General features: G+C 42.1%; 1 protein-coding gene across 3 annotated transcripts in view; it reads left to right on the plus strand.

Annotated features, from left to right (window-relative positions):
• PAK1 (p21 (RAC1) activated kinase 1) overlaps positions 1–25760 on the plus strand; it is a 124856-nt gene that overhangs the window by 26102 nt on the left and 72994 nt on the right. The window contains exons 1-2 of one of the 3 annotated variants that reach the window (XM_059708370.1): positions 11226–11438; positions 11752–11852. The exons of 1 other annotated variant lie outside the window; for it this stretch is intronic. The gene's annotated coding sequence lies outside the window, so the exon portion shown is untranslated. Of the gene's footprint in view, positions 1–11225; positions 11439–11751; positions 11853–25760 lie in introns of those variants that run through there. One more of the 3 variants, XM_059708369.1, reaches the window with a different exon arrangement.

Genomic DNA, 25760 nt, shown 5'->3' on the forward strand with positions numbered 1-25760 from the left:
CTCTTTATCAGATGTATGATTTGCACATAATTTATTTTATTCAGTAGGTTACCTTTTCACTTTGCTGATGGTTTCCTTTTCTGTGCAGAAGCTTTTTAGTTTGCTTATTTATTTATTTATTTATTTATTTATTTATTTATTTATTTATTTATTGTTGCCTTTGCTTTTGTAGTCAGATCCAAAAAATGATCGTCAAGATTGATGTAAAGGTATCTACCACCTATGTTTTCTTCTAGGAGTTTTAGGTCTTATATTGAAGTCTTTATTTTGAGTTAATTTATGTGTATCATGTAAGATAGTAGTACACTTCATTCTTTTGCCTGTTGTTGTCCAGTTTTCCCCAACACCATTTATTGAAGAGATGGTCCTTTCCCCATTGTATATTCTTGGCTCCTTCGTTATAAATTAATTTACCATATATGCATGGCTCTATTTCTGGGCTCTCTATTCTGTTCTTTTGATCTATATAAGTCTGTTTTTATGCCAATACCATACTGTTTTGATTACTTTAGCTTTGTAATATATTTTGAAATCGGGGAGTGTGATGCCTCCAGCTTTGTTCTTTTTTCTTAAGATTGCTTTGACTTTTAGGGGTGTTTTGTGATTTTGTACAAATTTTGAGATTGTTCTCAAGGTGAATTTTTAAAATAATACATGGGATCAGAAAGGAAAGCATCAATTAGTTCATGAAAGTAATTCACACAAACATTGTAATGCTTTATAGAACTTAGTGTTTCTCTGGGAAAATAACACCTCACTCACTGTGGCATCTTGAGGAAGATTGAGATAATAGGAGTAAAAGAGCTTACCTGAAGTGTAAACTGTTATGTTGTCTTTAGGCCTAGCTCTACCTGCCTTATCCCCTCTCTGGGCTTCAGTTTGTCTGTACAGTGAGGTGCTGGACTGAACGACCTCTGTGGTTCCTTGACAAGTCAGACATTTGGATAACGGTCTTGCAGCTGTTCTATTGCTAATTTGCCCTGTTAGTGCAGTAACGCGGAATCGATGCCTCATGTTCTGCCGCCCCATTTCCCCTCTCTCTCTAAGCCCACTGCCTAGTTTCCTTTAAAGTCCATTGTCTGCTTTAGTTTAGTTTTCTCTTTTAGGCTGTTTCTGTGTGGGCTAGCCTTCCCTTTTGAGGTTGAATTGAATTGTGTAAGGCGGCAGGAAGTGGCAGAGGCACCTTCCTCAAACCTGGTTGCACCAAAAGCCCATCCAGTCAAGTTCTGTCCCCGAAGAGGAAGAGAAAGCTCGACTTCCTTAGCCAGTAGATAAGAATTTCGTCCTGAGCCCTCAGGGCTCATTTCACCACTTTACCACGGGCATTTTCTTTTAAATTCCCGACACCCCGCTGTATATACGATTAATATCCCTGGGCCATTTTGGGATCACTCTTTAGTTTCCATCCACCATCTTAAGACCGACCCCTGGGTCATACAAAATAACTTCAAGCGCTCCTCCATGTTACAGTTCTTTATAAGCACATGGTGATCTTGTTTTTGTTCTTCTCTAGTGAATATATTTTTCAAGAGTTTCCCAGATGATTACCTCTCTTTGTCTTTCATGTGATTTTTCTCTCCACAAAAAATTCCAGTGGGTAGGCTCTTCTTTGTGCTAGTCCTCTGGTCCCGTGTAACCCATTCACTTCTCTTCTCTTCTCTTAAGTGTTCTTACTGTTGCTTAAATAAGCCCTACAATCTCTTTCATGTCCCCCTAACTTGTTTCTGGTAGTTTTTTGTTGTGGTTCTTTTTGTTTGTTTGTTTGTTTAAGATGTTTTTATTTGTTTGCTGTACTTCTACTCAGCAACCTCAAGGCTAAGTATCTCTGTGTCTGAGACCTTCCCTGACACTCTCCTGTTCCAGACAAAATTGTTCCCCCCTTTCCGGGTTTGTATACTTTGTCCCAATGGCCGTGACAGCATTTATTGCATTGCACTTGTTTTGCTTCTACTGCATTGTGTTATAAAGGTTTATTCACCTATCCTGCCTCGCCCAAAACACTTCTTCAAAACCAATAGCCCTTCCGAGGTTGGAAGTACCTGGCCTATTCCAGGTGATCAACAAAAGTGGAAACTAACATTTATTGAGTGCCTTGCTGCTGTGTAAATTGCCTTACAGATACTCTCAGTTAATCCTTATAACAAGTCTCTATGTAGGTATTAGGCCCATTTTACATATTAAGTAATTGAGGCCCAGAGTGGTGAAGTGGTTTGTTTGTGATCTCAAAGCTGATAACTCAGAGGACTGGGATTCAAACCTGTTGACTCATTTCAAAGCTTGAGTTGTATTTAAAACGATTCTTCTGACTCTCTGAATTCAGTATTCTTTCTGTGCACATCAGAAAAACACAAATTGAGATGTGTTTCGTTCAGTGGTGGACAGACAAGAGTTCAAATGGGAGGAGGGTGTGAATAGCTGTGGCCCTCACATACTTCTTGTGTATTAAGAAGTGGCTCTGGAGTCATTATCGCCTTAATTGGTACTGTAGGCAATCCTATAATTTGGCATTTAGAAATGAATGTGTTCTAGCTGGTTAGCAGATGTAACAACACCTACCTTTAGGCATGTTCTGTTCTAAAAAGGGAGGAAAGGCTGCTCTCTCACACTCACGGCAAGGCGGGTGAGCTCGGCTTTGACCTGGAACAGTGTTAGTGCTTCTGAAACTTTTCACTTCCAGGTTTCGCCATATTTTGTCAGGTGCTGGTAAACCTGCTTTTTCAGAGCTGCAGAATCAGGTAATGGGAATATGGGGTTCTTACCCCAGCTGTTTGAACAGGCTAAGCTCTCACCAGGGAGGGCCTAGACACAAAGGGCTTTTTTGTGGAGTTGGTAAAGGAGGCCAAAAGGTAGAACTTGGGGAACAACTTTGCCTCCTTGTTTTTGTGACTGGGTTGTAGTGTCACCCTGTATTCTCTTGGGTCAGCTAATAGCAAATGTGTTACAGAAAGGTCACAGAAATCAGAAGACCAGGGCTGAAGCTCTCGTTGGCCCTTGGTAATTGGGGCCTATTCCTTCATGTGTTTTAATCCAGTGATTCTTTCCAGGGGATGCAGCCCTGTTGTCCAGGTACCACGCGTCCGTGCTGCCCCGGGATTACGCAAGGCTCTAGGGTACAGCTTCCTTTGCCCTTCTTTCTTTAAGTCACAAATCCTCTATCACTATCTATAGTCTAAAGATATGTTGATGTCTCTCATCTGATGTTCTCTCACTTATTCTCATCCTTGTTGAGGCTTATGCCCCTTTTTTTTTTTATATCTTTACTATCATTTTAGTGTGATTTTGGGTGAGAACATAGATGAATATGTTTTTAATCTGCCAAATTTAACTAGAGGCACACTTCAGAGCAAGTTAAAGGAACAGAAAGGAAAGTTGCATTTATATCTGACGTTGCAAGAACTTCACTGTGAGAGTAAATGAGAGCATAGACCTTCCCAGGAGATGCCCTGGGTTCACATTTGAGCTTCCTCATTGTTGAGATTGAGTTTTTTGTTTTAAAAAAGAGAAAAGGTACCTCAGAAATTGTAATGAACTAGGAATCACAACCCACGTTTGCTCTTAGCAGACAGTGACCAAATGCTTTCCCCTTTTGGGGCCTCAGTTTCCCTCTCTGGGAAATAAGGAGGTTGGCCTGGGTGCCCTGCCCTCTACGTTTCTGCTATCCCTACTATTCTGAGGAGTCTGAGACTTTCCTAATTCTTGAAGAGCACTGGTCCTTTAATGCTAACTTCCAGTCTCCTGTTCAGGATGACCAAGGCCTGGGACACAAACAAACAGGATTGAGTGTTCTGAAGTCTGCGTATCCGCCTACCATACCGACCAGAGCATGATACTTGAAAAGAAAGAGGAGTCACAGTGCAAAATCCATGGCTCTTAGACAGTACATGGCAAGCAGACAGCTATTTGAAAACATTTACCCCGTTTTTCCTTTCCTCCTGGGATTTAGACAAGCCAGGGTACCTGAGGTCTTGGCACGGGAAGGAGCAGCATTTGCTCTTTGCAGGTACGATTATTGTCTCTCCAGCAGGAGAGAGGGACAGTAGGATTATTATAATATTCAGTGATGCATGTATAGTAGAGGGTTGAACATAATATTATCTGAGAAAGAAGGGGAGAGGGGGAGAAGCGGCAATAAAGACTTCACAGAGGAGGTGACATTTGAGTGTGAAAGAATGAGCAGTTTTTGCCAGTTTGCACGTGTTGAGTTGCTCTGCCCTTTCTCTGGGTTTCAGCACAACCTAGAGGACTCATTCTGTAGCAGGTCTGTGGAGTCTGTTGGGAAGCGCACAATTCTTTGGAAGTCTGAGTTAGGGTTTTTCTGATGTGGGCTTGGACTTCTCTTTATATTAGTGGGGAAATGGAGCAACAAGATATTTGGTCAGACTGTGTGTAGTTCTTTGTTTGAGGTTTCGGTACTGCCCCCATTAACTTAAAAGATTCTTTTCAGTGCTTTTCGTTAAGCTGTGCTTGAATATCTTCTGTGTTAGATACTTTCAGGCTCCTTGGTGTAGTGAACAGCATATTGGTTTAGTGGGAAGAATATGGTCTTTGGAGTTGTGTGGATATGAAGTTTAATCCTGGCTCCATTACTAACCAGTCATTTTACCCTCTCTAAGTTTTAGTTCTCCTATCTGTTAAATGGAGTATTAAATGAGAAAATAATGGAAAACACTTAGCCCTATGCTTGGTATATCAAGCACTGGTGATTGTCAGTTACTGTTATTATGAGAGGCAGTGATAGAGGGAGGTACTTTGAAAAAATATTTTTATTGATTTCAGAGAGGAAGGAAGAGAGACAGAGAGAGGAAACATCAATGATGAGAGCGAATCATTGATTGGCTGCCTCCTGCACGCCCCACGCTGGGGATCTGAGGCCACAGCCCGGGCCTGTGCTCTGACTGAGAATCGAATGGTGACCTGGTTCATAGGTCGGTGCTCAACGACTGAGCCATGCCTGCCGGGCGAGGGAAATACTTGTAATAGCTCAGTGGTGCAGTGGAGGCCTTTCCACTTTACTTCGCGGGCAGAGTCACCTCCTGTTGGTGGCTGTTGGGAGTGGGCCTGGTTGAGTACCTTCCAGAGTCTTCACTATAACAATTTTAATTTGTATACTTCTGTACTGTTTTAAAGATACTTTTACAAACTATTCTCATTTAATCTCACGGTAATCTGCAGGGACAGTGTCCCTATCTATTCAACAAGAAAATCCCGGCTGAGAGACATGAAGTGACTTGCAACCAGGCACCTTATGAATAAGTAATGGAGACGGTTATTGTTTAAGGGAAAGCCCCAACCCTTCAGGCCTTGGGTTTTGTTTCAGCTGGACTTTTGGTTTCATAACGGGCTTTCTGATGTAAACCAGGAAACCTTAGTTTTGTAGAAAAAAAGGAGACAAATGTACTACTCTTTGTAATATTTTAAGCAATAAAAAAAAACCTATATGTAAATAAAAAACAAAAAACAAAACAAAAAAACACCCCAAGACGTTTATTATTTTATACAGTTTGTGAGGGTCAGGAATCTTAGAATGGCTAGGCTGGATGGTTCAGCTCCAGGAGCTGTTGCCCAGGGCTACAGTCACCCGGAGGCTCTCCCTGGCCTGAAGGGCCCCTTTTATGTTCCCTCACCTGGTTGTTGGTCACTGTAGTTTCTGGTGGGCAGCGCCTTGCTCTGTGGCCCCTCCCCCTCCATAGGATAGCTCACAACACGGCAGCTGGCTTCCCCAAAATGAGTGATCCCAGAGAGAAGAGACCAAAACAGAAGCTGCAGTGCCTTTTATAATTTAGTTTAAGAAATGACATACCATTACTTCTGCCGTATTCTTTTGCTCACACAGACCGACCCTTCCACCAGCTGGGAAAGGACATATAAGGGTGCAGATACCAGGAGGCAGGGATCATTGGGTGCTGTCTTGGAGGATGGCTACCACAGCTATAGAGAACCTTTGAGGCCAACCAGGCTATACACATCATTTATTAAGGAGTTAACCTTAGTACACAGGTCCAGATTCTATTCTGTGGTCCTGGCATGGCGGATTCCAGGATTCCCTTATGCCTTTAAGGGATGGTCTCAGGATGCAGGGAGCAGGGAATCCTTCAGGAGCCTCCTATATCTCATATCTACTGTCATTCTTTCTGCCTGTTTTTATAGTCAGAGACACTCTACTGAGGGGTGGAAGCCATTGGATGCTATCTGGTGAAATTGTCCTTGAAAATCTGAACATTGTGATTCCTTTACCTGTAGAGAAAGTTGGTTGCAGGAACTGTACATGCCTCCAACACATAGTGCTTTAAAAACCCTTTCACACCCTGGCAGGTGTGTTCAATGGTTAGAGCATTGGCCTATGCACCAAAGGGTCGTTTCCTAGTCAAGAACATATACCTGATTGCAGGTTTGATCCCTGGCCCCGGCCAGGGTGCTTGTAGGAGGCAACCAATTGATGTGTCTCTCTCACATCAATGTTTCTCTTTCTCCCTCCCTCTTTATCCTTCCCTCCATCCTATTCTCTCTAAAAAAATCAATGGAAAAAAACCTCAGGTGAGGATTAACAACAACAACAACAAAATAAAAACCTTTTCACAGTTATCATCTCAAAGTAGCCCAGTGGTGTGTTGAGATGGGAAATTGACTGCCCTTTAAGTAAGTACATCTAATTTGAGTTCCAGCTTTAGCACTAATTGGCTGTGTGATTTTGACAAAGTCATGTTCTCTTTCTTGACCCCAGTTTTCTTAAGTATAACACGAAGGTGTTAAAATAGAGTCTTGGGGTTTGGAAGTGCAACCTCACCGGCCCTGGGGTGACATCAGGAGGTGGGAGGAGACTGAGAAAGTGGAACTTCCCTACCCCCCTTTCAGCCAGAGCCGCTCTCTACTCTTTATCTGTTTAAACATTGGTGTCCATGAGATTTAATTGGAAACCGGGGTTGCAAGGTTTTAAAAACTTAAAAGCCCCTGGATTGCGTGATCTCAAAGGACTTCTCTGTGTAAAGAAAGAGGCTGGTTTTCCTGATGCCATTGGGCAAGCAGTTGCTTAAGAAGCACTAGATCACCCTCTTTTCTGCATTTCTCCAGAGAGTAACAGCGCAGCCGTGGGCCTGCCTGTCTCCTAGGAAACCTAGACTCTTCTATCCCCCTTTTCTCCTTAGATGTATTGGTTCCAGTGTTGGGAGAGATGGACATTGGTTGCTGATGGCTGCATCTCCCACCCCTCAGGTGGTGTAGCTTCTCCAGGAATCAGGATCCAGATATGGAGGGTGAAGGCCTTCCTCGGAGAGGCAGAGGCCGTGAAACGAGGTTCCTGGGAGAGGAGGAGGCTGGGTGCATCAGCAGCAGATGAGAAGGGCTTGTCTTCTCAATGGGCCTCTGGCTCCTTTGGGTGATTTGGATGTAAACATACTTTCCCTGGCCTATCCTTGGTCCCTAAGACCATCTGTTTTCTGGAAAATGCACTAATGGGGTGGGTGGAGGTGGGAGGGATTCGGATGATCTTGCTTTGAACAATTTGGGAGGGCTCTTGCCTTTTGGTGGCCCTAGCCCTTTTTGTTATCTCCCCGTTGGCTGTAGAAAGCAGATCTTTGCCAGCCGATCGAAGCTACTCTGTAGTAGCCATCTTTTCCCTCCTCTCTGTTCTCTTACTTTCCAGGCAAATATTCTTTTTGGAATAGAAGCCTGGAGATGAATGATTTAGTGGAAAGAGGACTGGACGTAGAATCAGTAACTCTTGGTGAAGTTCCTGCTCTCCTTGCCTATGTGAAACTGGGCAAGTTTCTTAATCTTTTATTTTTTCCTTTTTTTAAATATATTTCATTGATTTTTTACAGAGAGGAAGGGAGAGAGATAGAGAGTCAGAGACATTGATGAGAGAGAAACATCGATCAGCTGCCTCCTGCACATCTCCTACTGGGGATGTGCCCGCAACCAAGGCACATGCCCCCGACCGGAATCGAACCTGGGATCCTTCAGTCCGCAAGCCAACGCTCTATCCACTGAGCCAAACCGGTTCCAGCTGTTTTTTTTCTTTATATATCAAATAGGATTGCTGTGGAGATGAAAGGAGATAAGCGTGGATAGTACTGCACTTGCTCCCTAATGCATATTTATCAGGTGCTAAGTATTTCTGCGTTATTGTTTTTCTACTTGTATCTTTGAGAATTTAGGATAGGTGCTAATTAAAGTATACGAATAGCGCTTATATTAAAATAAAATCAGTACCAGAAGAAATTGTCCAGATCATCTTACCTTATGTATTTGTTTTACAGTTGGCACATTGTGTAATTTGAATTGCTCAGAGGGAAGAAGTGAATCGTCCAAGGTGACCCAGGGGAGGCCTGGGAACTCAGTTTACAATGTCTGCTTCTCCAGGGACAGGGCTGTCTTAGACTAGCCTGGGAGGCCGGCCTGCATTAGCCGCGCGCACTAGGTTCCTCACTTTATGCTTTGAGGGCCATTGATCTGTGTGCCCAGGGAAACCATTGGCTACCTTGAGTTTGGATACTGCTGGGTAGAGTCAATCTGGCAACTTCTTACTCTCCTGAGAAGTATTCCCTGGTGTAGACCTTGGCCCCTGCAGATATACTTGGTGGCTCTTTTCTTAACAGCTTAACCCCCCCTTTCCTTTTCATAAATTAAAAATGAATCCTGAAAAGAGCAGGCAGGTATAGCCGTGATGTCTCTGGGAGCGAATGACCTAGTGGTGTGTGCTGGATGGAACTATAGGAAGAAGGAGAAAAGGAGAATGGAAAAGATCAGAAAATTCCTTGCCCCCCCCCCCCCCCCATCTGCTAAAGGCTGTTCTTTCTTGTGGTGTGAAGAGAGAATTGCAGAATTTTAGAATGGAAAGTTCCCTTTAAGGGCATTAAACACAGCCTTTACCCCGTGTTCGAATTCCTTCTGCCAATTTCTTGCCAAGTATTTGTTAGTACTATCTGCTTGCGTGCTTCCACAATGAAGAGCTCTCTACTGCTAGGGGTAGTCATTTCCATGGCGTGACTGTGGCTCTTAAAACTAAAATCTGTGCTTCTATGGCTCCTAACAACTGGCTTCTCGCAGGAGGAAACTTGGGCTCAGGCAGATCAAAGGGCGCATGTCAGGCCATTGGGTGTGCATCTTCCATCCACCTCCAGCTAAGGGGATCGGGCAGCCCACACCCAGGCTCTCAGTGCTAGAGCCTCGAATTCATCCTCATGTCTTTGTGGGTGACTGGTTTTTATTAAAATTATTTATTCTTTTCATGGACTTGTTGACTTTATTAGAATCATTAGGCATTACTATTTTTAGATTTTTTTTTACTACCAGAAAGAAATTTGCTAGCCACATGGTGTGTTTTTATCATCATTTTATAGATTAGGAACTGAGCCCCAGAAAGGCCTCTGCCCAAAGTGACCCAGAAATTCTGTGACAGAACTGGGTTCAGGACGCTGGATGCCTTGCTATAGACAGCTCTTGTACAGAAGCTGTTACCAAACTTAAGAACTTTGTTTTCTCTTAGGAGAGATTTCTATTAGGAGAGATGGCATCAGTTGAAAGTCACATAGATTTCCACCTGAAGGTATCATACTGTTTCATCTAAAAATAGCATGCTGTTTTTCAACATCACAAGAGAAGTAAAAGGGTTCCAACCAAAATAGGTATTGTACACCTATAGTAGTTCATGCATCAAAGTCCTGAAAATTTCTATTTCACGACACAACTCAGAAATCTTCACTTTTGTGAAACTTCCTGACTGTTCCCTTTCCCCAGCCCCATCCCTCATGGAGGTGTTCCTCATTATAGAACTGATGCTGCCCTGTCGATACGGTGTAGTGAGAAGATGTGGACATTGGGTTCAAACAAGCAGACCAGGGTTGGATCTTGGTTCCAAATAATCCATATAAAGTGCTTATCAGTGTGCTAGGGCACACGTTAAGAATCCCAGAAATAGCCCTAGATGGTTTGGCTCAGTGGATAGAGCGTCAGCCTGCAGACCGAAGGGTCCAGGTTCGATTCTGGTCAAGGGCACATACCCGGGTTGTGGGCTCGATCCCCAGTGTGGGGTATGCAGGAGGCAGCCGATCAATGATTCTCTCTCATCATTGATGTTTCTATCTCTCTCTCCCTCTCTCTTCCTCTCTGAAATCAATAAAATATATGTGTGTGTGTGTGTGTGTGTGTGTATATATATATATATATATATATATATATATATATATGAATTCCAGAAAGGTTACCTACTGTTACAATGATTATTTTTATCGTTACTTATGTCTTATTTCCCACTTAACCTGGGAGCTGTCAAGGGCAGTGTGGGTTGTGGATTTAATATAATAAGTTGGACTAGTATTTTTAAAAAGTCAAATAATAAAAAAAGCCAAATAGAATTCATCAGAGAAAATATCAGGACACACTGTATATAGAAGGAGCAAGGACTATTTTGTGACACATTTGTTTCAGTTTTATATTTATAGATGTGTTGTCTGCATGTTTGTGTGGGCGCATGTGCATGAGGACTGGGTCTCCATACATACTGTGTTCTTACTCGAGGTTGTGGTCAGACAATTTGAGAAAGCCTGCTTTAGGGAAGAGACTGCCTGCTATCTATATCTGTTATTCACAGGACCTAGCACAGTGGCTGAAACACATCTGATGCCCATGTAACGAAGACAAGTCAGCCTGAAATTAATTGCTCAAGATATGATACAGACAGTAATTGCAATATAGGTTCAAAACAAGGGGTATAAATGTCTTGAGATACAGTTTAGTGAAGTAGTTGAGAGTTTAGTTTTCTGGTGTCTGAAGGTCAGGGAGAAATGGAAGCTCTGCTACTTCCTGGCTAAGGCAATAAGGCAAGTGACTTACCTTTTCTTATCCTCATTTTCTTCATCTCTGAAATGGGGATAATCATGACCTCAGGTCGTGAGCATTAAATGAAATAAAGTTCCTGAAGTGCCGACACATAATGAGCACTTGCATGAAATCTTCATGGGCTGAAGTGGCCATGGGAGGCCTTTTGGAGGAAGCAGGCGTTTGTCTTTGCAGTACTGGTCGGAATGAGATGTGGGTTATGTTTGACATGTCCTGTGTGTGCCCCAGTGCTCTGTGACAGCCCTCAAAGTCCTGTTCTCTTATGGATCCTTCCTCTGTGATCTCTGTCATCACCATACCCACAGTCCTTTTTTTCTCTTCAAAACCACTTCCTGGGAGAAAGTCCAATGTAAGCTGTTACAACTTGCCTTTGGCCCCTCCCAGAGGCCAGTGGTTTCCCAGACAGGGAAAAGAAAAGTAATCCAGGTTGCCTGATCAAAGTAATCCTTCCAGGCGGACCGCCTGCCTTTGCCTTGGAAAAGAGCAGCAGCCCCAGCTCCGTTTAGCCCCAGTAAGAAAGGACCCGGCAAGGTGCGCAGGAAGAGTTCTTGGCCTCTGATCCAAGGCCCAGGCTGGAGCTCCAGGGGGCAGGTCCTGAGAAGGTAGGCAGCTGAGAAGGTGGGGAGAACGGTCAGCCTCGTCTCTGACTTCTGATGATGCTGGAAAGGAAATAGATTGTTTCCAAACCTGGGGAGGAGGGGGGGCAGGAAAAGGGAGAGGGGCAGAAAGGGAGTGGGGAAGGGAAAGAGAAAGTGCTTGCAAGGTGTTTGGTTTAGTTGTGGAAGCAGCACCAGCCTGGGAGTCGGGAGACCTGGGTTCCAGTTCTGACTTTCCTACTGGATCTCTGTTCTTTCGTAAAGTGCTTGCCCATTTTAGGCCTTGGGAAAGTAAGGGTTTCTCTGAGACCTGTTTTAGGTCTGAGACTTTCATACCTGTTTCATAAAGTCTAGAAGAGAGATCCAGATAAAATACCCTAGGAGCTCAGAGGAGGAGGACGACGGATCCGTGTAGTCCAGGTCAGAGAGTCTCACCCTCGAGACTGTTGTATGATTCTGTGTTGGGGGAGGAGGTTGTTCTGTGCATTGTTTAGCAGCGTCGTCGTCGTCCTCTACCTGCTAGATGCCGGTAGCACCTACCTCCTTCTCCCCGGCCGTGACAATAAAAAATGTCTCTAGACATTTTTGTCCCCTGGGTGACAAAATCAACCCTAACTGAGAATCAGTGGTCTGTATACATGCAAGTTGTAGGGACAGCTAAAATTAATGAAAACAAACATAATTTCATACTTATATAGCACTTACTATGTGCCAGACACTGTTCTAAGCCTCTAAATATATTAGCTTATGTAATCTCCTGAATAATCCCATGTGTTAGAGTATTACTGTCTGCCCGTGTCTACTAATGAGGAAACTGAGTGGAAAAGGGGTACGTGCATTAATTGAAGTTAATGTTTTTATGAATTGCTATATGTCGGGGACTCTGCTAAATACCTTACCTCTGTGTTATCGCATGTAATCCTCACCTCACTCTGCGAGGCAGGCATAGATGTAGTGCTGTTTTACAGACGGGGAAGCTGTCGTGTGCCTAACTCTGTGCTGAGCACTGGGTCCTTTTTCCTATTTTATCTTACCCACTGTGAGGCAGGTAGCATTGTGGATAACCTCCCCCGCCCCCCCCTCCCGCTTTTCGAGTTTGCTTTACGCCACTTTGCTTTCACAGAAGACCTGCCTTACTGCCTATTTTTGCTAACCAAAAGAAATCCGAAGAGGATTTTCTCTTTTATGGGAAACAAAAAGTGAAATAGCGTTCAGTGTTCTGCAGCGAGTTGTGACAGAGGCAGTGCGCTCGCCCCAAGCAGCGAGAGGGGCAACGCCATCCTCCCCTGGGACTACGCTCAGCACCCCAGCATCAAGCCTCCGTGGCTGCCAGCTGGGTCTGTGACCATCTGGGCCCTGCCTTGATTTATTTTGTGCATGTGTTAGCAAGATGTGTCCTGAAGCGGTTGCTTCTTTGCTTTACCCCATTTCAGCTTATGAGAGGTTTCATAGGAATGCTCTCCTTCTGGAGAGAGCGGGGGAGACCTGTCTTCGCATTTTATACCCAAAAGGCCCTGCGGTTCAGAGAAAGAAAGGGGCAGAAACTAGTGACTGGCGTTTGTTGGATGCATGTTTTATGCTTTTTGTGGTTGGCCATGCTGCTTCCAGCCACACAGAGCAGCAAGCAAGAAGGTGACAATGTGTGGCAAAGAAATACTGAGCCCCTGGTGGTGATGGAGGGGAGCCGAGAGGCGCTCCTGATTGGTTATCTGAAGTTTGTGGGTGAGTTTTTCTTCTGCAAATGTGCTCTCCCACCCACTTCTTCCTCACTGACATTGGCTGCGCAGCACAAGTTAATGGCTATAATGGGTTTACTTTTTTTAAAAAAATATATTTTATTGATTTTTTTACAGAGAGGATGGGAGAGGGATAGAGAGTTAGAAACATCGATCAGCTGCCTCCTGCACACCCCCCACTGGGGATGTGCCTGCAACCAAGGTACATGCCCTTGACTGGAATCGAACCCGGGACCCTTGAGTCCGCAGGCCGACGCTCTATGCACTGAGCCAAACCAGTCAGGGCAACTTTTTTTTAAATATTTGATTTCTGCAATATTCTGTCCTGTAAGCTTCGGAAGTGTAGACTTATGTGTAAATAGACTCTGTTTTGTTTTTTTTTTTACCACTATATCTCAGCACAGTGCCTTGTGTGCAGTGGTTACTTTTATTTGTGAAACTTCTGAATCAATAGAGAGATGGGAAGGGGACTGAGAGTGAGAGAGATTGATTTATTCAAGATTAGACAGCAGTGTGGTAGCAATTTTGGGGTTAGATCAGGGTTTTTCTATCCTCGGGCCCAGAATTCTTTGTACACCGGTGTGCTGTGTGCATATACCTATCATACGATTGGGGCTGCTAGATGCTCTTGCTGGGTGGCCTTAAGCAAGCTCCCCAGTTTTCCCTTCTATAAACTAAAGTATTAAGCAACTCTTCTCTCCTTTCCATCTCTGGCTGACCACGTGGCCTCCAACCACAGCATGATAAGTGTCTACCAAGAACCCGGGAAGCCTCATTCCATTCTCCTTGCCAACCCAGAGCTAGAAATCATGTAATCGCTCCTGAACAACTACTTCCTGTTTCAGTGGTGTGGTGGTTGTGGTCAGGGTATACAGATTGAAACAGAAAGTAAGTTTGGGTTCTGAGGGAAGAAGGCAATTGGGGTACCTACTTATGCCCCTCCTCTACTCAGGATGGCACGTTGAGTGCCTGGGGTTCATCGTGTACTTTCGAGCTTTCTTATTCTTCATCTTAAATGTAGGGGTCTGCTCATTTTCTTTTTAACTTGTGGAAGGAAGCCACAAAGCTGTTCTCTGTAGCCCCTGATTCATTGGCTGCTCCTTGAATGCACACAGGACACAACATGTGGCACTGCCTCTAGTAGACACTCAGGGAGGGCTGATGGAACTGGTGGAGGGAACCGGTGGAGTCTGTTGCTCTTATTTGAAGTCTGTTTACAGGCCCTGCAGGGGTCTAAGAGGCTCTGCCTACAAGAAAGGGTACAGACCGTGGCACTGCTGGGCCAGAAGCCTGCCCTGTGCCAGAGCTCTATCTGAGAAAATTATATATTTGCACTCCAATTATGTTATTAAATTTTTTTCTCTACAGCCCTGGCCAGTGTGGCTCGGTTGGTTGGCGCATCACCCATGCACCAAAAGTTGGATTCAATTCCCAGTCATCAGGGTGTGGGCAGGAGGCAACAGATTGATATCTCTCTCTCTGTCTCTCTCTGTCTCTCTCCCCCTTTCTCTAAATAAATACATAAATAAATAAATAAATGTTTCCTTTACATTCTCATCCCAAATAAAATAATTCCTGGCTATAGATTATTGAGTATTTAAAGCTGGAAATAATAGCAGCCACATTCCTCTACCAAAACACTTGCCTCACACTGTGTGAAGGGCAGTGTAGTGACAACGAGATTTCGGACAGCCTGTCTGCCACTTAATCTGTCTCTGGAGAAGTATTTAGGCTGAAGTATCAGCAAAGGAGGGTCTTGGACTTTCTCACTAGCTTACTAATTTGTACTTTCAGGTGCTGTAGAGAGAAAAGCATGACAGGTTAGGTTCTTTGCAGGATATGGGGATGTCTGGGAAGGAAGAGGATAGAGGACCGTATTTTCTTAGGTCTCCTCTCACTACCAACATTGCTCCAGCCATAGTCACATCTCGATCCTCTCTTGTTCTGCTGATTCCCTCCTCCAGGGCTTTGTCCAGGTTTTTCTTTTCTGCCTAAGTTTGGGTTGTGTGATTTCAAAAGTGTAGGCTCTTTCCCATGCGTCATAATCATAGCATTGAATGGTGAAAAGTGGATTGTTCCCTTTTGCTTTTCCTGTCAGACTTTCAGTCTAGTTAAAATAATTTCAGAATTGAGGTCAGAACACTTTCTAATGCACACATTCAGATTTAGCTCATCCTACTGTGGCGAGGCGCTACAGGGATGACAGTCAAGCTGTGCTTGTACAAGGCTAACTCTTGGTTTGATTTGGCCTGAGAGACAATGGAATGTTCTCAAATCAAGACCAGCACTGTTCCATCTGCCTAGTGGTAATTGAAATTAATGAGGAATAACAGCTTTCCTTCTTCTTTTGTGTTGGGGAAGCAGTATGGGAGGATCCTGAGGATGTAATGGACCTGGGTTCTGCTCCCAGCTCTGATAGGTTTGCAGTGTTTGGAAAGTGTTAAGCTTTCTGGGCCTCGTTTTTTCTCAGCTGTAAGATGAGGATAATAAAGCTGATTTTGCCTGACCGGCATGGCTTAGTGGTTGAGCATCTACCTATGACCCAGGAGATCAGGGTCGATTCCCAGTCAGGGCACATACCCAGGTTGCTGGCTCGATCCCCAGTAGGGGGTGAGCAGGAGATGGCCAATCAATGACTCTCTCTCATCATTCATGTTTCTATCTCTCTCTCCTCCCTTCCTCTCTCTGGAATCAAAAATTGAAACATAAAAAAATTGATTTTTTAGAGTTGTTAGGATAAATTTGATTCTCCAAGGGCAGGCTCTGAACACTTCATCAGCGACAGTGGAAGCCATCGACCTGAGCATTGTCTCTAGCTTAGTATATCATTTCACACTTCTCAGGCCGCTTTTTCTCACATAACCTTGTGTAATTCTCACAGTGTGTTCAGAGAGGGAAAGACTATGTGCTTATTCCCATTCGACAAAGGAGGAAACAGGCTTAGAGAAGTGAAGTCGCTTGTCTGAGGACCAGGGACTTCTGATTTCTAGTCTGGACTCCTTTGTGCACTCACCAGTCCGCGGAGAGGGGAGTGTGTAACAGTCTGTTCATGAAAGGCAAGAATACTCTGGGTATAGTCTTAGCTGGGACAATTTTGGAAAGACATCCTGGCTTCTACTTTATTTTATTATTATTTTTTTTTGAAGGTAAATTGTTTTTTTTTTTTTTTTACTCTTTACTTTTTTTTTGTTACAATATACAGACTAAATCTATTATCAGATTGTAGATACAAAATAATTAGCCATTTACATGCAATAAACAATATTTCAAGGAAAACGATTTTAAATATATTACATGCAATAAACATTAATATTTCAAAAAAAGATTTAAAATATAATAATATTACCAACACTGTCCTAACATAGTATAATATCACAAAAGTTGTAGGAGATATTAAAAATCTGCAAATAACAGGATTACTTCTATTACATTCTAAAATATTTTTTCTCCTCTGGCTCTATTTTTGTTCATCAGTTTATGCTGTTTATTATATTCCACAAGTGAGTGAGATCATGTGATATTTAATTTTCTCTGACTGGCTTATTTCGCTTAGCATAATGCTTTCCAGTTCCATCCATGCTGTTGCAAATGGTAAGAGTTCCTTCTTTTTTACAGCAGCATAGTATTCCATTGTGTAGATGTACCACTGTTTCTTAATTCACTCATCTGCTGATGGGCACTTAGGCTGTTTCCAGATCTTAGCTATAGTAAATTGTGCTGCTATGAACATAGGGGTGCATATGTCCTTTCTGATTGGAGTTTCCAATTTCTTGGGATATATTCCTAGAAGTGGGATTACTAAGTCAAATGGGAGTTCCATTTTTAATTTTTTGAGGAAAATCCAGACTGTTTTCCACAGTGGCTGCACCAGTCTGCATTCCCACCACCAGTGCACGAGGGTTCCTTTTTCTCCACATCCTCGCCAGCACTTGTTGTTTGTTGATTTGTTGATAATAGCCATTCTGACAGGTGTGAGATGGTACCTCATTGTCATTTTGATTTGCATCTCTGGGATGATTAGTGACTTTGAACATGTTTTCATATGTCTCTTGGCTTTCTGAATGTCCTCTTTTGAAAAGTGTCTATTTAGGTCCTTTGCCCATTTTTTGATTGGATTGTTTAACTTCCTTTTGTTAAGTTGTATGAGTTCCCTGTACATTTTGGAGATTAAACCCTTATCAGAGATAGCATTGACAAATATGTTTTCCCATGCAGTGGGCTTTCTTGTTGTTTTGTTGACCGTTCCTTTTGCTGTGCAAAAGCTTTTTATTGATGTAATCCCATTTGTTTATATTCTCCTTAGTTTCTATTATCCTAGGAGCTGTATCAGTAAAGATATTGCTACGACATATGTCTGATATTTTGCTGCCTGTGGATTCTTCTAAGATTTTTATGGTTTCCCATCTTATGTTCAATGCAGTCCCCATTAAGATACCAACGGAATATTTCACAGACCTAGAACAAATGCTCCAAAAATTCATATGGAATAAAAAAGACCCCGAATAGCCACAGCAATCCTGAGAAAGAAGAACAAAATTGGAAGGATCACAATATCAGATATCAAGCTATATCACACAGCCACTGTTCTCAGAACTGCCTGGTACTGTCACAAGAACATATATATAGGCCAATGGAACTGAACAGAGAACCCAGAAATCAACCCAGGTCATTGTGCTCAATTAATATTCGACAAAGGCAAGAGCATACAGTGGAGTCAAGATAGTCAGTCTCTTTAATAAATGGTGTTGGGAAAATTGAACAGATACATGCAAAAAAAAAAAAATGAAACTAGACTACCAACTTGTACCATACACAAAAATAAACTCAAAATGGATAAAGGACTTAAATGTAAGACGGGAAACTAATTTTTTATTATTGTTTTTAAATCCTCACCCGGGAATATTTTTCCATTGATTTTTAGAGTGAGGGCAAGACTGAGATAAATATTGATGTGAGAGAAACACATCAATTGGTTGCCTTCTGCATGCATCCCAACTAGGGCTCAGGCTGGGGAGGAGCCTGCAACCGAGGTACATGCCTTTGACCGGAATCGAACCCGGGACCCTTTCGTGTGCAGGCCAACGCTCTATCAGCCACTGAGCCAAACCAGCTAGGGCCGGTTTTTACTTTATTAAAACAAAAATTCTAGCTGTTCTATCTACCTCCCTTTGTTTATTCATAGGGAGCATTTACTTTGCTCTACACCTGCTGGGCCTGGTTTTTAGTCGATAGTCTGTTAAGTGACAAGGGCAATAGCAGTCGTGTGTGTGTGTGTGTGTGTGTGTGTGTGTGTGTGTGTGTGTGTTGGGCAGAGGGGAAGAGGTGGCGCTGGTGGTGGTAGCGGTCCAGGAGAGGCGGCTTTGGGGCGGAGCTTTGTTTGTGAGGAGAAGTCTCACAGGGTCGTCTATAAGCATTAAACTGGATAATGTGTGTGACTGTGCTTTGTTAACTGTAAAGAGCTGCATAAATGTTAGGGATTGTCCTATCTTCTAGAAGGTACTCCTTTTCTAAAACCTTGCTGACCCCGGGAAGCACCATGGTTGGAGTCTAAGCTTAAAGTGAGAAGAAATATTTCAATGGCAAGAAAGATTGGAAGCTTATTAAGAAAATTCTGCGTCTAAAGTGTATTGTATCCAGGAGTCCTTAAAGGGGGATATGCTTATTAAAATGCTCTTCTGCTGCGAAGATACAGTGGCCTTTCAAACTGCTTCTGTTTTTTTAGAGAACTTAGAATCAACTTTTTAATAAAGCCACTTGTTCTGCTGCCGCATTTAAAATATTGAGGAGAGAGAGCTAAGGCAGCCTTGGAAACAAGCTTATATCCTGGGGTATAAAAGGACTCAGAGCAAGACAGAAAGATTGTGTGGGCGAATTAGATGCCAACACATATGTGGTGTTTTTATTTTTAGATTTGTCTGGATTCAGTAGATTTAATTGTTGGGAACCTTTTATGTCCTAGGCTTTGCTTAGGTATTGAGGGGACAGAAATGAATGCAACATTCCCTAACCAAAGGGACTTATAGTCTGGCTGGAGAGATGACACCTGTGGAAAATAAAGTGACAGGAGATTTCAGGAGGTGCTGTAGACGAGGAGGACCTACTCAGGCCTTTGGGCAGGACTGTATCAGAGGTAGCAAGTTGAAGGAGATAACACTAGTGGCGATAAGGCTGTTCCTGCGCAGGGTAGCATCTGGGACTTAAAGCACTCAGCAGATAGGAGATAAATTCCTTGGAATTTAATGCTGGGATGTTGTAACTGATAAGACATAGGGTTGTTTTTAGGTAAGAGCATTTTTAATTTGTTAGGGTTAGTGATAATATGTTAGCATGGAATATTTTAAGAATCTGTGTTTTTAAAAATTGGTTTGAAAGAGAAAGAGAAAAGGGGGAGAGTTGGGGGGGAGAGAGAGAGAGAGAGAAAGAGAGAGAGAGAGAGAGAGAGAGAGAGAGAGACTTGTTGTTCCACTTATTTATGCATTCATTGGTTGCTTCTTATATGTGCCTTGGTATACTGACACTCTAACCAGCTGGCCAGGGCTGGAATATTTTTAAAAAACAATTTATATATGGGAATAAAAGGTATAAGTAAGAGATAAATGAATAGTTGTCATTGTTTTACAGCACAGCATTTTGTGTGCCTCAACATTGAGGTTTTGGCAGGATTCAGTTTCTCATGAGAGCTGTAATAATAGTGGCACTATTATTCCTGGCTTGAGAGATCGATTCTGGTGACTCTTCCTGTTTTATAACGACAGCACCTCCATTGGATCAGCGCTCCTCCCTTATGAGGTCATTTAACCTTAATCACCGCCTTAAAAACCTTATCTTCAAAACAGTCACAAAGAAGGGCTAGGGCTTTAGCTTATGAATTTTTCTGGGGAGGGGCGCACAGTTCAGTACCTAACCATGTATTAACAAATACTTTTACTAAGTTGGAGTAAGTGTAGATAGAGTGCTCTGAGGGCCATAAGAAGGGGTGATTCTAGAAAGCCTTTGAAGAGGTGATAACATTTGAGCTGAGTCCAAAAGGACAAGCAGAGAAAGAAGAAAATTATGGGAGAGTAGTTTCTTATTGTATCCTCCCTGTAGAGAGGTTGGTTGGGGATGTTAGTACCTTCAAGTTTGTCCATTTCATTATTAGACACCTCTGATTATTATAGTACTAGAGGTCCAGTGCATGAAATTTGTGCACAGGTACGGTCCCTAGGCCTGGCCTGAGACCAGGGCCATCTTCCCTGGCTGCCGGTCCTGCCACCTACTGCCCCCACCCCCGGTTCCCCATTCGTCATCGGGCAATCAGAGCCTGCTGGCCGGGGTGGGGGATGGGGGAAGAGAAGGGACCGAGAGGTTGGTTGGCAGGCCCCAATCAGGTGAAAGGGGCCTGTGGGCTGGGAGCAGCTCCTGCATTAAGCGTCAGCCCCCTCGTGGTCAGTGTGTGTCATAGTGACCGGTCGTTCCGTCATTTGGTTCATTTGCGTATTACCCTTTTATTATATAGGATTCTTGTATTGGTACAGTATAGACTTTCACATCCATTCATTTCTCACTCTCTTTCACTTCCGCTCTGCTCCTTTCCCCCTCTCTCTTGGAGGGCACAAGGTGATTTGTATGAGCAGCTTCTTCATTAAGCGAATTCTAAGATTGCATCCACTGCATCCATATTCTTTTCTGGCCTCCAAGGTTCTCTGTAGTTGCTTCTGACTGGTGTTTCCAGCTCCATTAATTCATTCAGCCATTACTTAGCAGCCACATACTGTGTGCAAGGAATGCGTTTTGAGGTCTGGAATAAAGACAAAGTCTTTGCCCTTGTGAAGTGTATGTTCTATTAGAAGGAGTCAACCAATAAGCAAATATGTCAATTGATGATAAGTGCTATGCATACAAATAGTCCTCGGAGACCAAAGTCCATTAAGTTTAGTGCCTATATTTTTTTCTATGTGTTTTATTGTTTCAGGTCTTATATTCAGGTCATTTTGAGTTATTTTTTGTGTATGGGGTCAGATAGCAGTCTAGTTTCATTCTTTTGCATGTAGCTTCCCAGTTTTCCCAGCATCATTTATTGAAGAGGCTTTCCTTTTCCTATTCTATGTTTTTGGCTCCTTTGTCGAAAATTAGTTGCCCATATATTTTTGGGTTTATTTATGGCCCATTGAGAGTCCTTAATAGGCAACTAGCCCTGCTATCTGGTTGCAAGAAAGAATGGTATATTAGATGACTATTTTATAATCAAAATTATCATTATTGACTGACTTCTTTTACATTTAACTGGCGATAGCAGAAGATTATAATTCTCAATCTTTAAGTGTCTTGTTCTTAAAATTACTTGTGGTTGCAAAAAAATTAACAATTTTCAAATCTTATAGGCAGTATGATCATGGTAGTCATGAGTTAAATTTATCTAAACAAAATTTGCTAATTATTACTGATCATTAGCCTTTATATAGTGTTTCCAGGGGTTACAAATGCAAATACCTGCAGAATCCAGGTGAGTGACTTGAAAGGAACTGGTCAGGCCTAAGATGACCACACAGACAAAAACATTGCTGATCAAGGTTCATGGAAGATTAACTTGTAAATTATTTACTTTGTAAACCAAAGGACTACATCAGCGCAAGGAGTTATTGCACTTAAAACAAGTTAACTGCTAACTTGTGTAAACTTGGGCAAGTCATTTGGTATTTCTAGGATTTAATTTCTTTCTTTGAAAATACAGTTTTATCGATCAAGTCCCTTCTACCTCACTTGATTCTGCTTTTTCATTTCTTTAGCTAATACTTTCTCCCTTGTAAGAAGGTCATCTTAATCACTATAATTTTTCTTCTTGATTATCTGGGACCAAGAAATCTCCCGTAGGGTACCAGGCAGTAAGAAGCACAGTGAGTATCATGTCCCCCCTTTGGTACCAGGCACTAAGAGGGTCATAGGACTATGTTCAGTGGGAGATGTCCTAGAGCCCCACTACTCAAAGTAGAGTCTGAACTGTTCCAGTCTGCAATGAGGGAAGCAAGAAATTTAGAGTGTTTAGAAAATTTTACAGCAGTTTGACAAGAGTATTGTTTTTGATGAATCTAATAAAAAAGAAAATGAGGTTTATTTTATATATCTGTTTTTGCTTGATACTTAACATTTTTATTTTAATAGACTTTATTTTTATAGCAGGTTTAGGCTTACAGAAATATCGACCTGAAAGGACAAAGAGCTGCTGTATACTCCCTCTCCACTCGCTCAGCACTTCCTCTATTAGCAACTTCCTGCATTTGTGTGGTACAATTGATGAACCGATATTGATACATTATTATTAACTAAAGTCCACAGTTTATCTTCGGGTTCACTCTTTGTGTTTTACAGTTCTATGGCTTTTGACAAATGCATATCATATATCCATCATTATAGTATCATACAGAATAGTTTCATTGCCTTAAAAATGCCCGGCGTTCTATCTCTTCATCCCTATCCTCAATTCCCTTTTGAGCCCCTGGCGGCCACTGATCTTTTTGCACTTTCTATAATTTTGCTTTCCCAGAATATCGTATAGTTGCAATCAGCCTTTTCAGACTAGCTTTTTTCACTTAGCAGGATATATTTAGGGTTTTCTCATGGCTTGATAATTCATTTTTTTTTTATTGTTGTTATGCCATTGTATGTTTGTTATCCATTCATCTGTTGGAGGATATATTGGTTGCTTCTGAATTTTGGCTGTTGTAAATAAGGTTATTTCTGAATTTTGGCTATTGTGAATAAGGATGCAATACATATTTGTGAACATATTTTGTGTGGACATAAATTTTCAACTCATTTGGGTAAGTACCTAGGAATGCAATTGCTGAATTGTATGGTAAGCCTACATTTAACTTTGTAAGAAACTACCAAGCTGTCTCCCAAAATGGCTATAAGATTTTGCATTCTCATCAGCAGTGAATGAGAACTGTAGTTGCTTCATATCCTCAGCTGAATTTGATGTTTTCATTGTTTAGGATTTTAGCCATTCTAATAGGTATTTAGTGGTACCTCATTGTTGTTCTAATTTGCATGTCCCTAGTGACATATGATGTTTATTATCTTTCCATATACTTAATTCCCATCTCTATATCTTCTTTGGGGAAGTGTCCATTCAGATCTTTTGTCCATTTTTTTGATCGAGTTGTTTGGTTTCTTCTTGTTGAGTTTTAAGAGTTCTTTGTGTATTTTGAATACAAGTTTTTCATCAGATATATACTTTGCCAATATTTTCTCAAGTCTGTGACTTGTATTTCTCTTAATAGTGTCTTTGCAGAACAGAACTTTTACATTTTAATTAATTGAAACATCAACATTTTCTTTTATGGATTGTGATTTTGGTGTTGTACCTAAAAAGTCATCACCAAACCCAAGGTCATCTGATTTTCTCCTATTTATCTTCTAGAGTCTAGACATTTTATAGTTTTGCATTTTACATTTAGATCTATGATACATTTTGAGTTATTTTTTTGTGAGAAATGTAAAGTCTGTGTCTAGATTAATTATTTTTGTGTGTGGAGATATATTTCTTGCACCATTTATTGAAAAGACTATTCTTTCTCCATTGAATTTCCTTTGTCAAAGATCAGTTGACAATATTTGTGTAGGTCTGTTTCAGGCTCTCTCTTCTGTTCTGCTGATCTATTTATCTATTCTTTCACTTATACCACACTGTCTTGATCAACTTTATAGTAAGTCATGAAGTTGAGTAGTATTAGTCCTCTGATATATATCTATGTATCTATAGTTTTATCTATAAAGACATATTGCCTAGGCCACACCCCAGACCAGTTGAGTCAAAATCTCAGATAGGCCGAAACCGGTTTGGCTCAGTGGATAGAGCGTCGGCCTGCGGACGGAGAGGTCCCAGGTTCGATTCCGGTCAAGGGCATGTACCTGGGTTGCGGGCATATTCCCAGTAGGAGATGTGGAGGAGGCAGCTGATCGATGATTCTCTCTCATCGATGTTTCTAACTCTCTATCTCTCTCCCTTCCTCTCTGTAAAAAATCAATAAAATATATATATAAAAAAAATCTCAGATAGGACTTCAGTACATATTTTTAAACCTTCCCAGGTAATTTTGATGCCCAGGGAGAGCTGAAAACCACTATAACAAGACCATAAACTCTGAAGGAGTGGCTTGTATGAGATGCTTAGTTGTTGAATGAACAAATGATGAAAAGAACCCAGGGTATTTTTCCTGGAGAAGAGAGCAAGTATAGGGGCTTGATAGCTCACCATACACACCTACCTGAAAGCCTTTCATGTGCCATTTCCTGAAGGATGCTTTCTGAGTCCTCCCGGAGGCAGCATTGGAAGTTTACAGAGGCACCTGGCTGCATATTAGGAAGCACTGCCTTACAGTGCAACTTGCAAGTGAGCTCTTTTTTCCTGCACATGTTCCAACAGGGCCTAGAAAACCCTCTGGCAGAGGATGCTTGCTGCATGTAGTGGGCAATTGGGTAAGATCAGGTGCTATGATTATGGATCATTAGTGTGAAACACTATGTCCAAGGCAGAGCACAATTTCTGGGACTTCCGGTAGTTGGAATGGCAAAGTACTCAGGGCCTGGGAAAGGTGAAAGATATTTAACAGAAGAGCTCTTTCTGTCCTCATGGAGTTCTTCCTCTGTTCCCTTCTACAATTAGATTAATTTGGGCCCATTGAATGGAGGGGAGGTGTAGGTATCTGTCAGGAGAAATGGATAAATACCATAAAACTTCTCTCTACTGCACTTAAATAATTGATCAGGCATAATGTTGGTTACCTGCTGTTTGCCAGGCAGTAGGAAGAGGGATAAGCAGTTGATATAAAATTGACTACCATGGCAGAGAGAAATAAAGCATAGGTGTAGGAGTCAGACTAGAGTTGGGGCACTTTGGCCATTTACCAGCTGGGTAGTCTTGGGGAAGTCACTGCCCTCTCTCACCCGTCATATTCTGTTTTTCAGCAGGTTCTGCTGCTTCCAAGCTGTGTCCTTAGAATTGACTTGTTTCTTCTTATCTTATCTTCCAATGTATTAGTCTTAGTCAGTTGTCAGCAAACTCATTAGTCAACAGCCAAATATCAACAGTACAACGATTGAAATTTCTTTTGAGAGCCAAATTTTTTAAACTTAAACTGTATAGGTAGGTACATTGTTATTAACTTAATTAGGGTACTCCTAAGGCTTAGGAAGAGCCACACTCAAGGGGCCAAAGAGCCGCATGTGGCTCGCGAGCCGCAGTTTGCCGACCACAGGTCTAAGTCATTACCATCTTCTCTCACCTGGAGTCCTGAATCTAATAACTAGATTCTATCACTCTCTCCTCTATTTTTCTTTTTTAAATATATTTTATTGATTTTTTTTTTTTTTTTTTTTACAGAAAGGAAGGGAGAGGGATAGAGAGTCAGAAACATCGATGAGAGAGAAACATCGATTAGCTGCCTCCTGCACACCTCCTACTGGGGATGTGCCGGCAACCAAGGTACATGTCCTTGACTGGAATCGAACCCGGGACCCTTCAGTCCCCAGGCCGACGCTCTATTCACTGAGCCAAACCGATCAGGGCTCGCCTCTATTTTTCATCATTTAGTGATCTTGTAAAAATGTA

Source organism: Myotis daubentonii, chromosome 9 (assembly GCF_963259705.1).
Source record: "Myotis daubentonii chromosome 9, mMyoDau2.1, whole genome shotgun sequence".
NCBI lineage: Eukaryota > Metazoa > Chordata > Mammalia > Chiroptera > Vespertilionidae > Myotis > Myotis daubentonii.